The 19,384-nt window shown below is 40.1% G+C and overlaps 1 long non-coding RNA gene across 1 annotated transcript in view; it reads right to left on the bottom strand.

Annotated features, from left to right (window-relative positions):
* Positions 1-16,528, bottom strand: part of LOC106005068 — a 39,401-nt gene extending 22,873 nt beyond the window's left edge. Inside the window, exons 1-2 of the long non-coding RNA XR_001178219.2 lie at positions 16,002-16,528; positions 4,998-5,100 (exon numbers count right to left, since the gene is read on the bottom strand). This is a non-coding gene — a long non-coding RNA (uncharacterized LOC106005068). The remainder of the gene's footprint in view (positions 1-4,997; positions 5,101-16,001) is intronic.
* Between the last annotated feature and the right edge of the window lie 2,856 nt (positions 16,529-19,384).

Genomic DNA, 19,384 nt, shown 5'->3' with positions numbered 1-19,384 from the left:
GAGACAGGAAAACCCAGGAGGAGTCAAGACTGGATGTCTGGTTGAGCACAGGGACTTGGCAGGTATCCACGCTCTGCGTTAGCAAGGAAGCCAAGTTCCTTCTTGGAAAGGCAGCATGGGTACTGTGAGTTCAAAAAGTCAAAGTCCCAATCCAGAACCCAAAAAACCCCAAATCCTGAACCCTCATCGGTTGGAGGGGGAGCCTTTCTGTTTTGATCAAGCACTATGCTTGGTGGACAAGAGGCACCCATTCCTTGCTGTTGAATAAATATAATTTCTAAAGAAACAGGGTCAGATTTAGTATTCAAGAATTCAATTTATTTTTTTTTATTTTTTTTTTTTTTAAGATTTTATTTATTTATTTGACAGAGAGAAATCACAAGTAGGCAGAGAGGCAGGCAGAGAGAGAGAGAGAGGAGGAAGCAGGCTCCCTGCTGAGCAGAGAGCCCAATGCGGGACTCGATCCCAGGACCCTGAGATCATGACCTGAGCCGAAGGCAGCGGCCTAACCACTGAGCCACCCGGGCGCCCCAAGAATTCAATTTAAATGGGAGGATCCAAGAGGATCTATAGCATCTGAAGGTATAGATGGGGAGATGGCAGAACATAGCATTTTGGGATACCTAAGTCAAGGAAAATCCAGTTGGAAAATGGGGTTGAAGCATTAAATGTATTATAATTTAAATGTATTAAATGTATTATAATTTGTAAGGCATTAAATGTATTATAATTTGTCCTCAATCCACCTAACTCTGGACTTTGCTCTTCTGATAAGCTCATTGGTGTCCTAGTCTTCCACATGCAGAGATCCCTTATCCAGCCCCTGCATAGTCAGAAATGTGCCTGCCCCTTCAGGGACACATTCTGCTTCCATGAAGCTGGGAACGGGGCCATGAGGATGATGATTTTTCCTTTCCTGCCTTGCTGCATGTGGCGGAAACAGAGGGTAGGATGTGGACACACTCATATAATATCCAGCCATAAAGTGGCATCCAAAGCTCACTCTCTAAGATGGTAAAAGCTGGGAGGAAAGTCCAGAAGTAGGAATGAAGAAATGCTGTGGGATGAAAGCTCAGGAAGCTCCTAATAAAACAGCAAAAACATAAAGTTTTGGCACTTTAAGACAAGCAGGGTAGCGAGGAGTCAATGATAGAGCATTCAGCATCTGGAGTGCTAGAAGCTTCCAGCAAGATCTGCTAGACTGATAAAAGTGGCTCTGGAAGATCTCTTCATGGCTACAGGCACTGCACAGGGGTAAAAAAAAGCCTTGTCAGGTGATTCGGAAGAAAAGTATTTTTAAGTTGAGAGGAGTGCAATTGTATTACCATCCCCACATTTAGAGATGAATAAAAAAGGCACAAAGAAAGGAAGTGGGCTGTTCCGGGGCCTCCCATAACTACAGTCCAGCTCAGCTTCCTTATATAGGTTTCTTTTTACACACATGCTCTTAGTTTAGGTTTCTAAAACTGATGGGTTTTATTTGCAGGTTAAGCAAAACCTAATTTTTCTAAATACTCACTGAAGACAATGCTGGCACGATCCTAATTTGTGTTATGACCACGCCGAGTCCACCCTCCGTCCTATCTTCCTGTCTGAGTCCCTTAAAGAAGGTGGGTGACCTCTTCATCCCCGCAAACTTCCCCAAATTTCTTCCTTTCTCTCCTTTCCTCTCCTTTCTCCCCTCCCCTTTCCTCCTTTCTTTCTGTCTTGTCCTTCCTTTCTCTCTTTCTCTCTCTTCCTTCTTTCCTTTCTCTCTCCCCCCCCTCCGTCCCTCTCTTTCTTTCTTTCTCTCTCTCTCTCTCCCTCACTCCCTCTCTCTTTCTTTCTCTTCTTCTTCTTCTTTTTTTTTTTTTTTTTTTTGCCAGCGTGTCAGTACAGCTGAGCCCTCCTGATCCCTTTTGGCTGCACAGACCCAGTTCCAGTTGTGTCCTCCTTTTACTGGGGAACTGATGTCAGCCTGGCTGGATTATAGCCCAGCAACCGTTCTGTTGCTAATGAATTGGCAGGGAGAACAAAACACTGCAGCTCTCCTGGAACTATTTTGTCATCTATGGTTGGAGCACATAAGACCTTGGAATTTGGAAAAGAACAAATGCCATTGAGTCTGCTTGTTTGCCTTAGGATGTCAGGACCCCCAGTTCACCACACCCTGAGTGTCGATATGATTACAGAATTCATGCAACTGACAAAGGTTAAAGAAAACTCCACCCTTGCAGCACTTCCCCACTCATTTCCCGCCCTCCTGGCAGTCTTAGGTCAGGAAAGTTCTTATATTTATAGTCCTGTGAATGAGGGGCTGGGCGTGGCATGGGGGGGGTGGCGGCGTAGAGGGTGCAGTCTTGGCAGCATCATAAGGGCTGAGTGACTTGGAAAGCTGGGATTGAAAGAGCCGGTAAGAGTATTGAGAACAACATTCTCCAGCAGAGAAACAAGCCAGAGAGGCTGCCTGGTGCTACGGGTTGAATTGTATCTTCCCAAAATTCACACCCAGGACCTTGGAATGTTACCTTATTTGGAGATAGGGTCTTTACAGAGGTATAAGTTAAAATGAGGTCATTGGGGTGGGTCCTAATCCAATATGATTGGTGTCCTCATAAGAAGAAGACACTTAGACCCACAGTCATGTGTTCAGGGAGAAGGGCATGTGAACAGGAATACAGTAATCTATAAGCCAAGGGGAGAAGTCATGAATAGATCCTTCCCTCATGGCCTCAGAAGGAAATAATCCGGCTGACGCTTTGATTTCAGGCTTCTAGCTTCCAGAACTATGAGACAATAAATTTCTGTTGTTTAACCCACCCAGTTTATGTTGTTTTGTTACAGCAGCCCTGGCAAACTATCACACCTGGAATCTTTGTTCTAGAATGGTCATGCCAGTTGGGTTTCCTGATTCTCCTGCCCAAAGTTCCTTGGGTCACATTTCTCCCTAGACTGGAGATATAGTATAAAATTACCATTTACAGAAAACAAGAGTACTCAAGAAAGATAGTTTGTCTAAGAATTTCAAGAGCAACATCTCTGATCTTTCATGCTGGGATCTGTGTGTTTTAATAGAGGCAAGAAGACGCTCCCTACTACTCCCATCCTATTCAGTTTTAAAAGCTGCCCCCATTTAATTCATTTCTCCAGAGTCCCTAGAAATGGTCATTTCCTTTCATACAATTGTCTCAATTTTCAGTACTTGTCTCAATCTCTTTGAAAAATTACCCACCTTTTTTTTGTAAGAACATCCTTAGTTTAGCCACTCTCCTCTTATCTCCAAAGTTGTGTTCCTTACTTTTCATTAATGGTACCTTTGGTTTCTATCAATTTAAAATTAATAATGGGCTTGAATTTAATTTTTATGCAGGTAACACATGGCGCTTTGTTACTGGAGGAACTTTTTTTGAAGGATGGAGTGATACAGATAATTTGTAATAACTTCTCCCAATAGGGTGAAATTCTGACCTCAAAGAGTTAAAACAGTATCATCAACAACAAATGTAGCCTTTACTACTGAGGCAGGTTCTTTTCTAAAGTGATGTCCCCCTGAAGGGGGTATTAGGAGACTGGGGATTGACTCAGTACATGGGAAGGCTCTGTTCTCCCTTACATCTGGGCGCTGAGGGAGAGGCAGTGATAGTGAAGCATTTGGACTATCTGGGGAAAGCTTAGGGACATCCCAGAGAAATCCTGGCAGACAGGTGAAAAGCGCAAGGACAACCATTGGGCATGAGGGATTAGCCAGTTGGCTCCAGAAAAATGTTCTGTGAGAAATCTGTACCTCTGCTACCACCCCAAAATTCATTAGTTGGACTGGCCTGTGATGTCAGGGACTAGTCATTACACTGGTTTCGCAATATGGCTAGTTTGTATAAACGCCTGCATCACAGAAAAGGTATATCCATTTGGGTTTGTGATCAGTAGCTCTCAGAGTTTAGGTTTTCATGAACCATCCCCCTCCCTGCACTAAAAGAGGGGCACTGGAAAATGGTTGGCGCTTTTAATTCTGCCAAAGGAAAACATTATACAAAAAATAGTATCTTCCATCAAAATCAGTTTCATATAAATATGAATATTTTAACAATTTTTTAACTTGAGAAGACAACACCTAAGAACAATGACAGTCCTTCCCTTAAACAACATTTGGCAATCCTGAGTGACATTTTTAAAAAATGATATATTTATATATATTTTTTCAAATGGAGAAATCACAACATAATATTTTATTTACCACTGCTGCTTCTGGTAATGTTGCTGGTGCTTGAGCCCTGGGGAGTTCTCTGAGCAAGCCCAGTGTCCTCCCACTTCAGGCTTGATGGTAGGTTTGACAGGGATTACCTGCCCTGAAATTCACCCCTTCCACTTTGTAGCTCCCTGCTTTGTGTAAAAACAGATATCCTTCCCAGAAGTCTTTGCATCTCCAGAGTGAAGAACTAAAAGTTGTTATTACTTAATAGTAGCTCCTAAAAATGCTTTGTTAGCTAGTATCAGTTTTCAAAAGTATATGTCATACCCCTCTACAAAGGTGATGTCCCCTCCTGTCTCAGGTTGGTCATCCCAGAAGCAGGTTCTGAGATAAGGATTGGAGTTCAACTAGGTTACCTGGAAGGGGATCTTGCTAGGGGAAATGGGGATGTGAGACAGGGAAGAACAGGCCTCTCATAAAGAGGAAGAATGCATGAGCCCACTATCACTGGAGCAGCTGGGAGACATCCAAGGAAACTGCAAAGAGTACCCCTTAGAGTCTTATACCACAATTCCCAGGTTGAGTTCTGCTTCTAAAGGCATTGCCCAGCACTTGGCTCTAGCCCTGTGCATAAGCCCCATGAGCTCCATCAGCCACAGTAAGTCTTCAGGCAGAGTCACAGAAGCCACCTGTTTTTATAATAACAAGGAGGGCTAGAGGATGTGGGTGGGCACCAAAGGCATCTGCTGTACCCCCCTCAAGTCTTGATATGAAATCGTATCACTGACCCTGCCTGTCAATATAGAAATTAGGAAGACCTATGACATACCTCAGCCACTGAAGGAAAGAGGAAGGGTCTTCTTCCCTCAAAGAGCCACATCTTCTTTTTCCATGGGCAGCCAATAGTCTTCATCTCTCACTTGTGGGCAAGGCTGCTGATAGATGTGATGGCATGAAAATTTTTATACTTAAGACTCAAATCTCCCACTACTACCATGGGACTTAAACTAATAATGACCCAGAGACAGTAAATTGACTCCAACAGTGTATCAGATGGTAGTGGCTTCCCAGAGCACTCTACTGAGAATTCTGAAGCTTGGGAGAAGCAGCATATTTAATATGGATTAGGACAGCTAGGTTCCAATTCCTAATGGTGGGGGGGGAAATCGCTGGAAAACTTCAAAACTCCAAACCTAATGAAGTGGAGAAAAATGTTTTCAAGAGCCTTTCAGGAATGTACTATATGTGTATATATGTGATTGTAAGGAATATTTTTGTAAGAGCCTCAGAGGCTGTGTGTGAGGGACAAAAAGCCTGCATGCTCTATACACATTTTGGGTGTATCTGTTGGGTGGTGCTGGGGGTGTGGGCAGGCTAGGTTCTTTTGTTGACATGGAAGGGGAAAAAAATCACTGAAGGCAAAATTGTACTTATAGTTCTCTTAAATGGCTGAAGTTCCTAGTATGTGGGCCCTCAGAAAGTAATAAGCCTGTGTAGTTAAATCCCAAATGCATATGTGATGCAACTCTGCTGTAACAACACATGGCCCCTAACTAGCCTTCAGAAATGGCCCCAAGGGGCAGGTCCGGTAGGCCGCAGGACTTTCATTTGGCTGGGTGAACTGTCTAGGATGGCAGTCGCCTTCAGCTGCTGTCCTTACTCTTCACATGACTAGTGCTCTGCTCCTCTTCTCACATTAAATATTGACAAAATAAATAAGTTAGTCCTCAACCTCACATAGTATGTGAGAGCACATTTCACATAAATTAATGAGCTAAATGTAAAAGACCAAAATTATTTTTTCTCCAGACCAAAATTATTTTAAAAACTGAAATTAAAAATTTGGTAACATCCTGTGCTGGCAAAGATGTGCATGCAGGGGTACAATTTCATAGCTATTTCTATTAAAATTTTGATGGGGTGCCTGGGCGGCTCAGGCAATTGAGTGACAGACTCTTGATTTCGCCTCTGCTCATGATCTCCTGGTCATGAGATCCAGCCCTTCGTGGAGTCCCATGTGAGGCTCTGCACTGTTACAGAATCTGCTTGTCCTTCTCCTTCTGCCCCTTCCTCCACTGGGGCCTGTTCATGCATGCACAGGTGGTCTCTCTCTCTCAAATAAATAAATAAATAAAATAAGATAAAAAAAAAAATTTACTTCATTTCTTGCTATCTATCTTATAAAAATACTCATTCATTGAGCTAAGATACCTATACAAGATTATTCATTGCACCATTTTTTAGTAGAGAAAAATTGGAAATAAAATATTCTTCAGAGAAAAAATATTCCTCAAAGAAAAATTGCTAGAAATTAAGGTACATCCTAATAAACAGTTACACAGTTTTTAAAAAGAATAAGTTGGATCGGGAGGGTGACAAACCATAAGTGACTCTTAATCTCACAATCTCACAAAACAAACTGAGGGTTGCTGGAGGGAGTAGGGTCGGGAAAGGGGGGGGGGTTATGGACATTGGGAAGGGTATGTGCTATGGTGAGTGCTGTGAAGTGTGTAAACCTGGCAATTCACAGACCTGTACCCCTGGGGATAAAAATACATTTTACGTTTATAAAAAAAATTTTTTAAATTAAAAAAAAAAGAATAAGTTTATATATATATTGATGTGGAAATAGCTCTAAGATTTACTACAACTCATTTGAATTTAATTTCTTCATCTGTAAGATAGGAAGATTGAACTAAAAAATCTCTAAGATTCCTGGGCACCTGGAGGCTTAGTGGGTTAAGCCTTTGCATTTGCCCCAGGTCGTGATTTCAGGGTCTTGGGATCCAGCTCACTGGGCCCTCTGCTCGTAGGGAGCCTGCTTCCCCGTCTCTCTCTGCCTGCCTCTCTGCCTACTCTTGACCTTTTTCTCTGTCAAATAGATACAATCTTTTAAAAAAAAAAATAAAAAATCTCTAAGATTCCTTCAAATTTCATTCTAAAAAAAGGAAGTACGTCATATAGTTCAAGAATTTTGTGGTCTTAAAAAAATAGAAGTATCCATGGGGCGCCTGGGTGGCTCAGTGGGTTAAGCCCCTGCCTTCAGCTCAGGTCGTGATCTCAGCATCCTGGGATCGAGTCCCGCATCGGGCTCTCTGCTCAGCAGGGAGCCTGCTTGCCTCTCTCTCTCTCCCTCTCTCTGCCTGCCTCTCTGTCTACTTGTGATCTCTCTCTGTCAAATAAATAAATAAAATCTTTAAAAGAAAAAATAGAAGTATCCATTTTTCATTTTTGTCCCTTGGGAAAATCTGAAATTCACAAAACCAATAACTCCCTCTCTACATTTTCTCCTTTTTCAAGGTTAAATCTACTTTATTTCTCAATCCAGAGGATCAAAAGATCTTGGAACCTAAAAGTAAATAAGGAAACTCTGAAGATAAATTCTTAGTTTTACTAAGAAAAACAAAACAAAACAAAAAAACCCAGAATGCGTGGGTTATATAGGTTTCAAAGACAATAGACTGCAGAATTAAACGAATCTCTCTCTAAGCCCTCCGTACAATATGGGTGTACACTATCAGCAATGATCTGCTCAGCCAGAAAAGGGCTGTATTTGTATCGGGGAGAAGAGACTTAAGAGTTCTTCATGATGAAGGACTGAGATGTCCTGGTTCTAATTAGAGAGGATTCCAAATTACATGAGTCAAAAAGGCAGTCTCCTAGGAACTGATAAAATGTAAAGGATTTCGTTTTAAACAGATAGGAAAGATAACCTACGGAAGCAGAAGTCTCATCTCCATTTTGACTATTTCCATAACCACGTGAGAACCCAGAGTTCCTTTGTTGCACAAGTAAAAAATTTGCTTGACTTTTCTGGGCCCTCAGCTTCCCCATATGGAAAACAGGTATGGAACTTTTGACTCATCTTTCAGGGTCACTTTTGAAGAAGGGTGAATATTAGAAAAAACTTCTGGAAACAGAAGAGAACACATCAATCACTGAGGGAAAACCAGGACATAGAGCATAACAATAATTTATCCACTGGCTAAGAAACTCCTGGATCCAATACAGACTATCATTTTGGTTCTTATTTACAGCCCGAGAGGCTTCTGAAGCTCATTAGAGTCTGGAATTACTTCATACGCTGGGCTGGAAATTTCAAAGGAAAATTTCAAGAAATTTTAAAGGAAACTTCCAGATACACTAGCTGGTTTGCTCTTCACTAAATGTTAACTGCAGCATTTCCTCTTTAAAATCAGGCTGAATTTTGCGCTGGCAGAGCCAAATTCTGCCTCTCTCTGGGCAACTCTTGTTGTTGTCAATGCAGCTCTGTGTGTAGACAGGAGAGGAGAATATGGCCCATTGTCCTACCAGATGCAAATTATGGTCCTGATTCAACAAAAAACATCTGTCTTCCATGCAGGGAAAATAAGAAGAGTCTCTGAAGCCAGACTGATCTTTTGTGACATGGCATCCTGGCTCCTGCAGAAATTCATGTTGTGGTTTGTGATTAGCAAGGAAAAAAGAGAAAGAGAAAAGAAAAAAAAAGTATTCCGAAATTGAATGATTTATAATTATTCTGTTTTGAGGCCATGTTAATATTTACTCAGAGAGAATAAACTGATAGTTTTCTGAAGGACAAAAGATTTTAAAGAAGAAATTTTTATTTATATATTGCTATACATGAAAGTTGATGCTTCATTCTATCATTCTCTCTGGACCTCCAATAAAAAGGGGTATTCATAATACATCTGATCTTTTTTTTTTTAAATATTCTATTTATTTATTTGAGAGAGAGACAGTGAGAGAGAGCATGAGCGAGAAGGTCAGAGGGAGAAGCAGACTCCCTGAGGAGCTGGGAGCCCAATGCGGGACTTGATCCCGGGACTCCAGGACCATGGTGCGAGCCGAAGGCAGTCAGTCGCTCAACCAACTGAGCCACCCAAGTGCTCCTATCTGATCTTATTATTATCTGTAGTCAATGATGACTGTTTTGTTGAAGGTATGGATGACTGAAATAAAGGGTTAGGGGATTACATGTAGATCATACCCTTCAAATCATAAAATATATTTGCTCTCTACTCATGTATAATAGAATCTTTTTAAAAATTTAATTTAATTTAAAATTTTTTTAGATTTTTATTTATTTATTTATTTGACAGACAGAGATCACAAGTAGGCAGAGTGGCAGCCAGAGAGAGAGAGGAAGGGAAGCAGGCTTCCTGGTGAGCAGAGAGCCAGATGGCAGCCAGAGGCAGAGGCTTTAACCCACTGAGCCACCCAGGCACCCCTAGAATCTTCTTTTTAAAAGATTTCTTCTTCTTCTTTTTTTTTTTTTACAATTTTATTTATTTGTATATTTGAGAGAGAGAGGAGAGCAAGCAAGCACAAGCAAGGAGGAGGCACAGAGAGAGAGGGACAAGCAGACTCTCTCACTGGTGCCCAATATAGGGCTCGCTTCCAGCACTCTGGGATCAGGGCCTGTGCTGAAGGCAGACACTCAACTGACTCAGCCACCCAGGGGCCCCAGATTTATTTGTTTATCTTGGAGAGGAAGAGAGATTGAGAGAGAAAGGAGGCCTAAAGCGAGGCTCCGGAGGGTCTCAATCCCAGGACCCTGAGATCACAACCTGAGCTGAAACCTAGAGTCCAATGTTAACCAACTGAGCCACCCAGGTGCCTCTAATAGAATATCTTAATATTAATCTATTAGAGAGCTGTCTGACTGACTTGGTCAGTGGAGCATGCAATTCTTGATCTTGGGATTCTGAGTTGAAGCCCCACGTTGAGGGTAGACATTACTTTAAAAAAGATCTTTAAAAAATCTTTAAAAAATATTAATCTATTAGGGTTTTCAACTTTTTGTGCTCCTGCCCTCCTCTCTTCAGGTGAAGAGAGCTGTGAGTAACAATAGGCAATTTCCACACAGTTGAGGAGTGCTGGGGAACGTAGTTTGGCTGTTCTGGGTGCAGTACTGAGCCGAGTAAAGTAGGTCAGGGTTGAGAAGCACTGGAACCCCTCCAAAACTTAACTTGTTCTCTGAGAGAATCCTCTAGAGTTAACTTGATAAACTAAAATGATTCCTGCAGCAGACTAAATCTGATTAACCACAGAGCATTAATCATATTCTAGCTATCAGGCAAAAAGTCACAGGAAACAAAGGAACCAAGAGAGCTATATAAAAAGGACCTAGAAAAACAACAAAATACACCTTTGCCAAGATTTCAAATCAGGATTCAGAGTAGCAGGATATCTGAGATGATTTAGACTTGCATAATAAACAATTAAAGGAAACCTCAAAATGACTAGTAAATGTGAAGAGAACAATCACTTGTAATCAGAGAGGCTCTGAGTGTCCCATGAGAGAGAGGCCACCTAAACTTGACCTAACACTGCCTTTTAGGCTCATCTAAGGTCAAGGAGGTGCTGAGCCCCATGGACAGGGGTTAGAATTGCTTTGTGAGGGCTCTGTTTCCTGCTGTGCCTTGAGCAATGGCCTGACCAGAGGATCCATTCATGTACCTCAGTCTAGGTCTCAGGACTGCCTGGTCTGTGTAAGCTGTCCCAGTTGGGTCTCATGCCTAAGGGTTCCAGAGATGCTATCCGCTGATTCTGCCATTATATGATATGCTGTTTCTCTAATATGGCACATCCAATCAAGCAGCACCCTTGGATAGTCATAGTTTTAGGGAATTCCCAAAGAAGTCAGAGAAGAAGGAGAGAAAATGATTTGCTACTTGCTGCTGTGATTTGTAAGGTGGTGAGTGACATGGTTAACTGTGTCAACTTATTTAGGACACAGTATCCAGATATTTGGTCAAACATATCTGGACATTGTTGTGAAGGTTTCTTTTGTTTTGTTTTTGTTTTTCTTTTTTGATGACATTAATACGTTTGAGTAAAGCAGATCACCCTCCATAATGTGGATGGGCCTCACCCAATACTTGAAGACCTCAAGAAAAAGAATGACACTCCCTGAGGAAGAGGGAATTCTGCCAGCACATTGCCTTTAGATCCTGAAACTGCAACATCCAGCCTGCTAGCCTCCCCTGCAGACTGTGGTCTTGTTAGTCTCTACAATCATGAGTCAATTCTTAAAATAAATACTATGCACCCCTCCATACCCCATTCTCTTCTATTGGTTCTATTTCTCTGGAGAACCCTGACTGCTATAATGAGTAAAGAGCTCAAGTTAACCCTACTTTGGGCTTAGACTGAGGCAAGAACTGGGAAGTAGGGTATCTCCATTACTTTGTATTTGCATTCAGGTATAATCACACTTTTGCCAAAAAAAAATGAAAAATGAAAAATGAAAAATTAATAGTGCCAATCGATTTGTTTGACAAAATTAAATACACCAAAATTTTGTGCGTCTATGATACCCAGATGTTTTACCACCCACACTTACTTGAAAACCACTGATCTGATTACATAAGGAAGACAAGGTTGCTTTTGCCAACCCACTGCCATGCTTCTCTTGTCAAGCTATCAAGCCTCTCAGTAGAAGGGGTCCGGCCCAATCCACGAAGTATTTTCAGAAATGTAATCATAGAGTCCTAAAACTAAGCATTTATGTATCACCGTTTAATAAAGTGATTTCAAATACAGTGTTTAAATTCTTCTAAACAACTACGTGAGTTAGGTAACAGAGGTACTATGATAACCTTCCTATTTTGGAAAAGAGAACTGAGGATGACTTTAACTTCTGTATGTCATACAGCTAGTCTGTTCAGTGAGTCCAGGGCAAAGTCAGGATTAGAAACCAGTTCTTTTGTGCCTTGCCTAGTACTTTTTCTTACCACCCAAACATATATTTGGCCAGGTAAGCAAACTCTTTGTCAAATTAAAATGCCAATTTAGTTAGCATCCTAACAAGGAAATTTATTGTCCATGCTGTCAGTGGTTTTTGACAAGGAGATGAGAGGAAAGTGGGGTTAGGACACTGGGAAGCAAGTCCTACTAGTGCTAGGGATAGCCGGAGACCTGGAAGTTCAGGGAGCAACTGGTGAGATATCTCCATTTTTCTACAGAATGAATTCCAAGTCTATCAAGGGGCCCAAGTCTTTTTTTTTTTTTTTTTTTTAATTCCTCCTTTTTCCTTTCTCAACTTGGCAAAATAAGTCTAATTCAAATAGACCCTACTCTGGGAAGCAATTCCTAATCACTCAGTCAAAATTAATCACTTTCTCCTGTAAACTCAGTCATACCCTTTATTATAGGACTACTTATATATTAAGTATGGCTGTCTCTCTAACCAAGTGCTATAGAAGTTAGGGTAGCTTTCTGCCATTATTTTTATCAATCGATAAACACGGAAAGTACTATTGTGTGAAGGTCCAAGGGGTTTTTATTACTATCAAAAGAGATCCTTAAAGTTCGTTTTAAGTGATGAGAAGTTGGTGAAAGATTTTATTTTAAGAAAACACTTTCAGGGGCGCCCAGGTGGCTCAGTGAGTTAAAGCCTCTGCCTTCGGCTCAGGTCAGGATCCCAGGGTCCTGGGATCGAGCCCCGCATCGAGGCCCGCATCGGGCTCTCTGCTCAGCAGGGAACCTGCTTCCTCCTCTCTCTGTGCCTGCCTCTCTGCCTACTTGTGATCTGTCAAATAAATAAATAAAATCTTAAAAAAAAAACCCCACACACTTTCATTGCTGTTTTCATAAAACATGAATACATTTTAACACTTTAGAAAATACAGATAAACAAGACAATAAAAAAATACCCAGTAGTCCTAGCACCTAATGTTCATTTTTAAAAAAAGATTTTATTTATTTTGAAACAACATGGGATTGGGAGGGAGACAAACCATAAGAGACTCTTAATCTCACAAAACAAACTGAGGGTTGCTGGGGGGAGGGGGGTAGGGAGAGGGTGGTGGGGTTATGGACATTGGGGAAGTTATGTGCTATGAAGAAGTGTGTAGACCTGGCAATTCACAGACCTGTACCCCTGGGGCTAATAATACATTATATGTTAAGAAAAAAATAAAAAATTTAAAAAAATTTTATTTATTTAACAGAGAGAGAGAGAGATCACAAGTAGGCAGAGAGGCAGGCAGAGAGAGGAGGAAGCAGGCTCTCTCCCGAGCAGAGAGCCAGATGCAGGGCTCGATCCCAAGACCCTGAGACCATGACCTGAGCTGAAGGCCAAAGCTTAACCCACTGAGCCACCCTGGTGTCCCTAATAGTAATATTTTTATATAAACTCCTAGCCCCTTACATATGTATAAATGGATATTTATATATGTATAAATGTTTTTAATTCTATAGTTAACTGTAATCTCCCTTCACTAATATTTAGAAACCTCTTTTGATGTGACATTTATACATCTGCATCATCATTTGAATAGCTACACAGTATTCTGTTAGATGGCTATTCCATGACTTATCTCCTGCTGTTGGACATTAAGGTTGTTTCTAACTTTTCTAATATAAAGAATAAAGAGATGAACATTTCTGTGTGTGTATGTCAACATTTGTCCAATCATTTCATTAGCATATTCCTCTGGAAATGAGTCAAAGGCCCACTTTGAAGCTTTGGTGCCTATTGCCAAATAACTCACAGGAAATCTGCACCCATGCATATGCATGTGTCTGAGTGTCCATTTTCCACATCTTTGTCAGAGTACTATAATTATTATTGTTGTTGTTGTTATTTTAGTATTTGTCAAGTAGAAAAGCATTTAAAGTTACTTTTTTTTTTTTGGCTAGTAAGATTGAACTTTTTTCTTTAACAGCTTTGAGGGATAATTCATATGCTATAAAATTCAGCCAGTGTACGTATACAACCCAATGATTTTAGAAATTATGTAGTTGTATAACCATTACCACAATCCGCTTTTAGAATATTTCTGTTGAGTAAGGGACAGGAGAGGCTAGGTAGGGAGAGACATATAGGGAGTGACAAGGCTAGGGTCATGCAGGGGACTACCTAAGCAGGCTCACAGAAATCCCAGATGTGGAGAAACTTTACAGACAAGATACTAACCACAGAGAAGGGAACATAACTAATCTATGTTGGGGGCGCTTGGGTGGCTCAGTGGGTTAAGCCGCTGCCTTCGGCTCAGGTCATGATCTCAGGGTCCTGGGATCAAGCCCCGCATCAGACTCTCTGCTCAGCAGGGAGCCTGCTTCCTCCTCTCTCTCTCTGCCTGTCTCTCTGCCTTCTTGTGATCTCTCTCTGTCAAATAAATAAATAAAATCTTTAAAAAACAAAACAAAACAAAACAAAAAAACTAATCTACCTTGTTTGTTCTACATATAGATGGGATACGTTCATATTTACAAATCCACCTTGTCTTAAATGTTATAGACGAGATATTTACCAAGTTCCCTGGTCAGTTTTCTATAAAAGACTAACCATAAAAGCCATCAGTGGCAACCCATTCAGGACCCCTTTCTCTCTAGAGAGCTTTCCTTTCTGTTCTCACCTTGCCTTAATAAACTTTCACTTGCACTTCACTCTCTTGTCTCACAGAGTCAACACTGTCATCCTAGAAGGTTCCCCCCCATACCTGTTAATGATTAATCCCTGCTCCTGTGCCCAGGTCCAGACAGCTATCAGTTTGCTTTCTGTTCCTATAAATTTGTCTTTCTAGACATTTCATATACATGGAACCATACAGATGTTGCATTTTGCTTCTGGCTTCTTTCACTCACATTATGTTTCTGAGGTTATCCATTAGCATGGATCACTAGTTTGACCCTGAACTTTTTTTCCTCTTCATGTTTATTCGCAGTTTTTCCTCTGAGAATTGTCTGCTGCAAAGGTCCTTGACCTTTTTCTATTGGGGCACTGAATGATTTTACAGACGATGAATATAAACAGTGTCATTAAATACTGGATTCTGGCAGCACTGGGAAGAATGACTCTATGTGCCTTTCCAAAATCTGGGACAATCAGTAAAAGTTTACTGTACTGAAATAGGTTTAATCTTCATACAATAAAGGACTATGAGATGGCATTAAGGAGTAATTTATTTGAATCATTTCAGTTTCCTCTACTTAAGGAGTGTCATAAATTTTTTTTTTTTTTTTGACAGAGACACAGTGAGAGAGGGAATGCAAGCAGGGGGAGTGGGAGAGGGATAACAGGCTTCCCACAGAGCAGGGAGCCGGATTCGGGGCTCAATCCCAGAACCCTGGGATCATGAGACCTGAGCTGAAGGCAGACACTTAACAACTGAGCCAACCAGGCACCCCCAGAGTGTCAAAGATTTCTAATTTATTTTCTAGCAAATGTTCAAGTTAATCCTTAAGAGCTGATTTTACTTTAATGTAGTAGAAACAGATCCTTTTTGGGACAAAGCACTGTAAATAAATAAATGTTGCTCTTGGTAGTGTGTTCTTACATCAAGAGCCCTTAAAACGTTCCTCAGCTATTCTGAAATTCATTAAATAGCTATTGGACAATGAGACAGTATTCTTTGTACTCTTCATCTCTGTAAAAACTAAAAGAAACAATAACAACAATAACAAAACCTACTGCAAGACCCACCCTCAAGTAAAAACTCTAATCTAAAAAATAAAAAAATCCGATTTTGATCCCAAGTTAACCATTAATGAATTTGTACCCCATGCTACTTTGCTAAATCCTGTTTGACTCTTCCAGAAATAGAAGCTCAGATTTGGTAAAAGTTAGAGTTCTTAAAGGTAGCAGAGGAATGTAGTTTGACATATGTGAGGGCAGAAAACTTTTCATTATAGCTCCTTCAACCTCCTAAATGCCCCCACCCTCTCTAGCATTAAAACTAGAGAGACGCTTAAGTCATGGGCTCCTCATTTGCATGGCTGCTTTCCTAATTTTGCATGTATTTCCTTAAAGGGGAACTCCAAATTATATAAGCGTCCAGCCCCACAATCCTGGGTCTGCCCTATAACAAAAGATCTCTCTCACCTGTTCCAAAGGTTGTTTGTAGGTTGCTCTTTAATTTCATGGGTTGAATGTAGATTTATTTCTGCAAAATTTCTTTTCCATGATTTTTTCTAGACATCCTTTTAAGAAATATGTTATGTAAATAATTAAGTGACAATAGAAATGATATTCCTAGAATCCCATCACCTCATCAGGTCACCCATGTTTATTCACCTATGTTTATTCTCTCCCTTCCAGTTTTTGTCCACATGTCTATATCGTTTTATGTGATTACCCTAGAATTTTGAGAAATTTTCTTTAAAAAAGTGTTATCTTGATAAACGTGCAACATAAATTTGCATTTATTGCACCTGTCCCGTACTCACCTCTCCAAAAGGTGTAGGATATGCCTACATCCCAGCATTCAATGGAGACAGATCAGCAGGAAAAGCTCAATGCCTGGCATTTCAGTCACAACTAGTGAAAATGACCAGCTGTTGATACAGAGGGCAAAGGAAGCTAAACTGAGGCTCCTGGGTGGCTTAGTTGGTTAAGTGTCTGCTTTTGGCTCAGGTCATGATCCCAGGGTCCTGGAATGGAACCCCACATCGGGCTTCCTGCTCAGTGGGGACTCTGCTTCTCCCTCTCCCTCTTCCCCTGCTGGTGCTCTCAAATAAATAAATAAAATCTTAAAAAAAAAAAATGCTAAGCGTCAAGGCTACATCCACTTTGTTCATTACTAGATACTCTGTGTTTAGCACAGGGTCTGGCATTCAGTAAGAACATTGATTTAAGGTCTAATTCTGAATCTGATTGAACCAGTTCTATTTTTTTTTGGGGGGGGGAGGAGGGCTGATGGAATAAAATTTTAGAAAATAGCAATTAACTGATTGCTTTCCATTAAAGTCAAAATCTGTCTCATTAATTTAAGTGTGCATTAAGTGTCTGCTATGACCCAACAAAACTACATCACTTGGGATCAAGTGAGGGCGAAAGGAGGAAAAATCTAGAGTATGCTCTTTCTAGTCCCAATCCCAACTGCAATCCTTACTTTATGGCCCATGATGAATAAGGAGAATGGAGAACATTTTAATCTTTTAAAAAGACAGAAGAGTAAGGAAATATGCAAAAAAATGACATTGAGGGAAAAGAAGGAAATTTTACTAAGGGAAAGCAGAAAAGTAAAGCTTTTTATTGCCCTTAAATAGCTCTAGAAGATTATGACACTTAGCTCTTTGCCAGAAACTAGGGTACACTTACCTGAAATGCCACCTTCATTTTGTAAGGTTCTTGCAGGGCGAGATCACAACAGTTTATTGTCCAAAAGGGGTGATCATTTTAGATCTTGGTGAACATAACCCAGCACATACCTTTCTCCAGGATGGAATACTAAAGGAGGGCTCCTTGTGGCCTAAGGTAATAGATGCTCCAGTCACTTGATTGACTTGATGTGACACACGTGAAGTCACTAGAGAAGTCTGACCCTCCAAAATACGTGACTTCAGCTTCTCTCTGCCCCAAGGTCAGTGCTACTAGGCAATAGCATTTCCTGGTAAAATTCAATTGAACAAAATCCTGGAGTTGTTTTTCTTCAAAATAATTTTGATTTAATTTTTCCTTTTATATAAAAAGACAAGTTACATTTCAGAGAATGCTGTTTAGGTTATGAGGTTCCCGTCAGAGCTGTTTTGCAATACATGTTTATGTAATCTGAAGTGAAGTCGGCAGTCAACTGTGAAACTGGGGCCAGCCAGGCTGCCTGTGCACATTTCACTTTGGATCACAAACTAATGTAACATTCTATTGTTTAAGTGTCAACTAGGTCTGGCTTTTGTTTTGGACATTCAAATTGGGATAAGAAAACAAACAGCCACCACCAGATTCTAAAAAGCAGTAAGATCAGTGCTTTGTAAAGAGAACATGCAACATCAGTATTTTCTGCTTTTATCAATGAGCTCAAACATTTGACATTTTGTATCCTGGTATTTAAGTAAGTCAAGTCTTTGGAGAGAAAGTTTTATGGAATCTATTTGTATGGCCCAATATGTTATTACTTATTTCCCATATTAAGCAATTGTGCTTTGCTATCCAAGGTTCATAGAAATGAATAATGTAGTGTTAAAAATACAAAGAGAATAATAAATAATATCCAGAGGCAGTTAAATACTTCCCATAAAATTTCTTAGAAAAAAAATATATTTATAATACTTACAATAATACATAATTGCCAAAATAAAAGCATTTATACTTTAAATGATCCCATATGACAGTGAAACTATCAAATATCTAAAAATTAGGACAGTTCTTAGGAGGAGCCTGTAAATGGGTCCTTGCTGCTTTACCCCACATTTCCTTTACCAGCCCTCCCTGGGGACCCCAGCTAGAAGGGGTTTTGTTTTCTCTAATGATCCCTTGCAATATAGTTAACTACATACATAGTTCATTACTAGATTAAGGTTCTTTTATAATATGAATGAAATCTTACACATCTTTGACTCCTCCAAACCACTGATGTGGTAATTTACTCAATCATTTATGGAAACAAATGCCAAAATAGATATTGTAAAACATAAATGAGTATTTCCCTTTAATACAGTCCCTTTTTGTGGGTGAATTTATTCTTTATTGCAATACATTTTTTGGATGTGATTACCTGTGGATAATTGCTGGACAATTATCCACAGGTATCAAATGTCAGAGAACATTTCTTTGTTCTTTTTGGCCTAGTATGAGCATACCATATTTTCATCTAGAACCTTTCTAGGGAACACTTCTCTAAACAAGCCATTTTAAATTTTATAATGTCCTCAGTTGTGTGTTAAATAAGCTAAATTCAAAGAAACTGAGGTTAACCACATCAGAGCAAAAAGTAAAATAAATTTAATTAGAAAATTCAAAAGGACAGTAGAGAAAGCCTGCAATTAATTATAATGTGATCCAAATGAATTCATATCTCATCATTCCAGTGTGTGAGCCAGGATATACACACTCACATGAAGAGCATCTGGCCAAGCTAAACAACAAGTCGAAGGTATCAGTTTCATGAAAAGAAACTTAAGAAGGTAAAATTATTCAGCATAAGCCTAATGTAGGATTTTGGAAGTTCTAAATTATCAAGCTTTTTAAAGAAAACAAAAACCAAATATCCACATTGCTTTTTAATTTAGTAAATAATGCATTCATTGTCATATTCACTTTGATCATTACATGGACAAAAATATTACCAAGTCATTTTCCATGTGTTAAAACATTCAAGTATATTACTGAAAAGAGGCAATGAAAATTCTGTCTCTCGGGGCGCCTGGGTGGCTCATTTGTTAAGTGTCTGTCTTCAGCTCAGGTCATGGTCCCAGGGTCCTGGGATGGAGCCTGCTTCTCTCTCTGCCTGCTTCTCCCTCTGCTCATGCTCTCTCTCTCTCTGTCAA

Source organism: Mustela putorius, unplaced genomic scaffold (genome assembly GCF_011764305.1).
Source record: "Mustela putorius furo isolate JIRA1106 unplaced genomic scaffold, ASM1176430v1.1 tig00000145_pilon_pilon_pilon, whole genome shotgun sequence".
Taxonomy (NCBI): Eukaryota; Metazoa; Chordata; class Mammalia; order Carnivora; family Mustelidae; genus Mustela; species Mustela putorius.
Note: the sequence above shows the minus strand (reverse complement) of the source record. Positions and strands in the feature narration are given on the sequence as shown.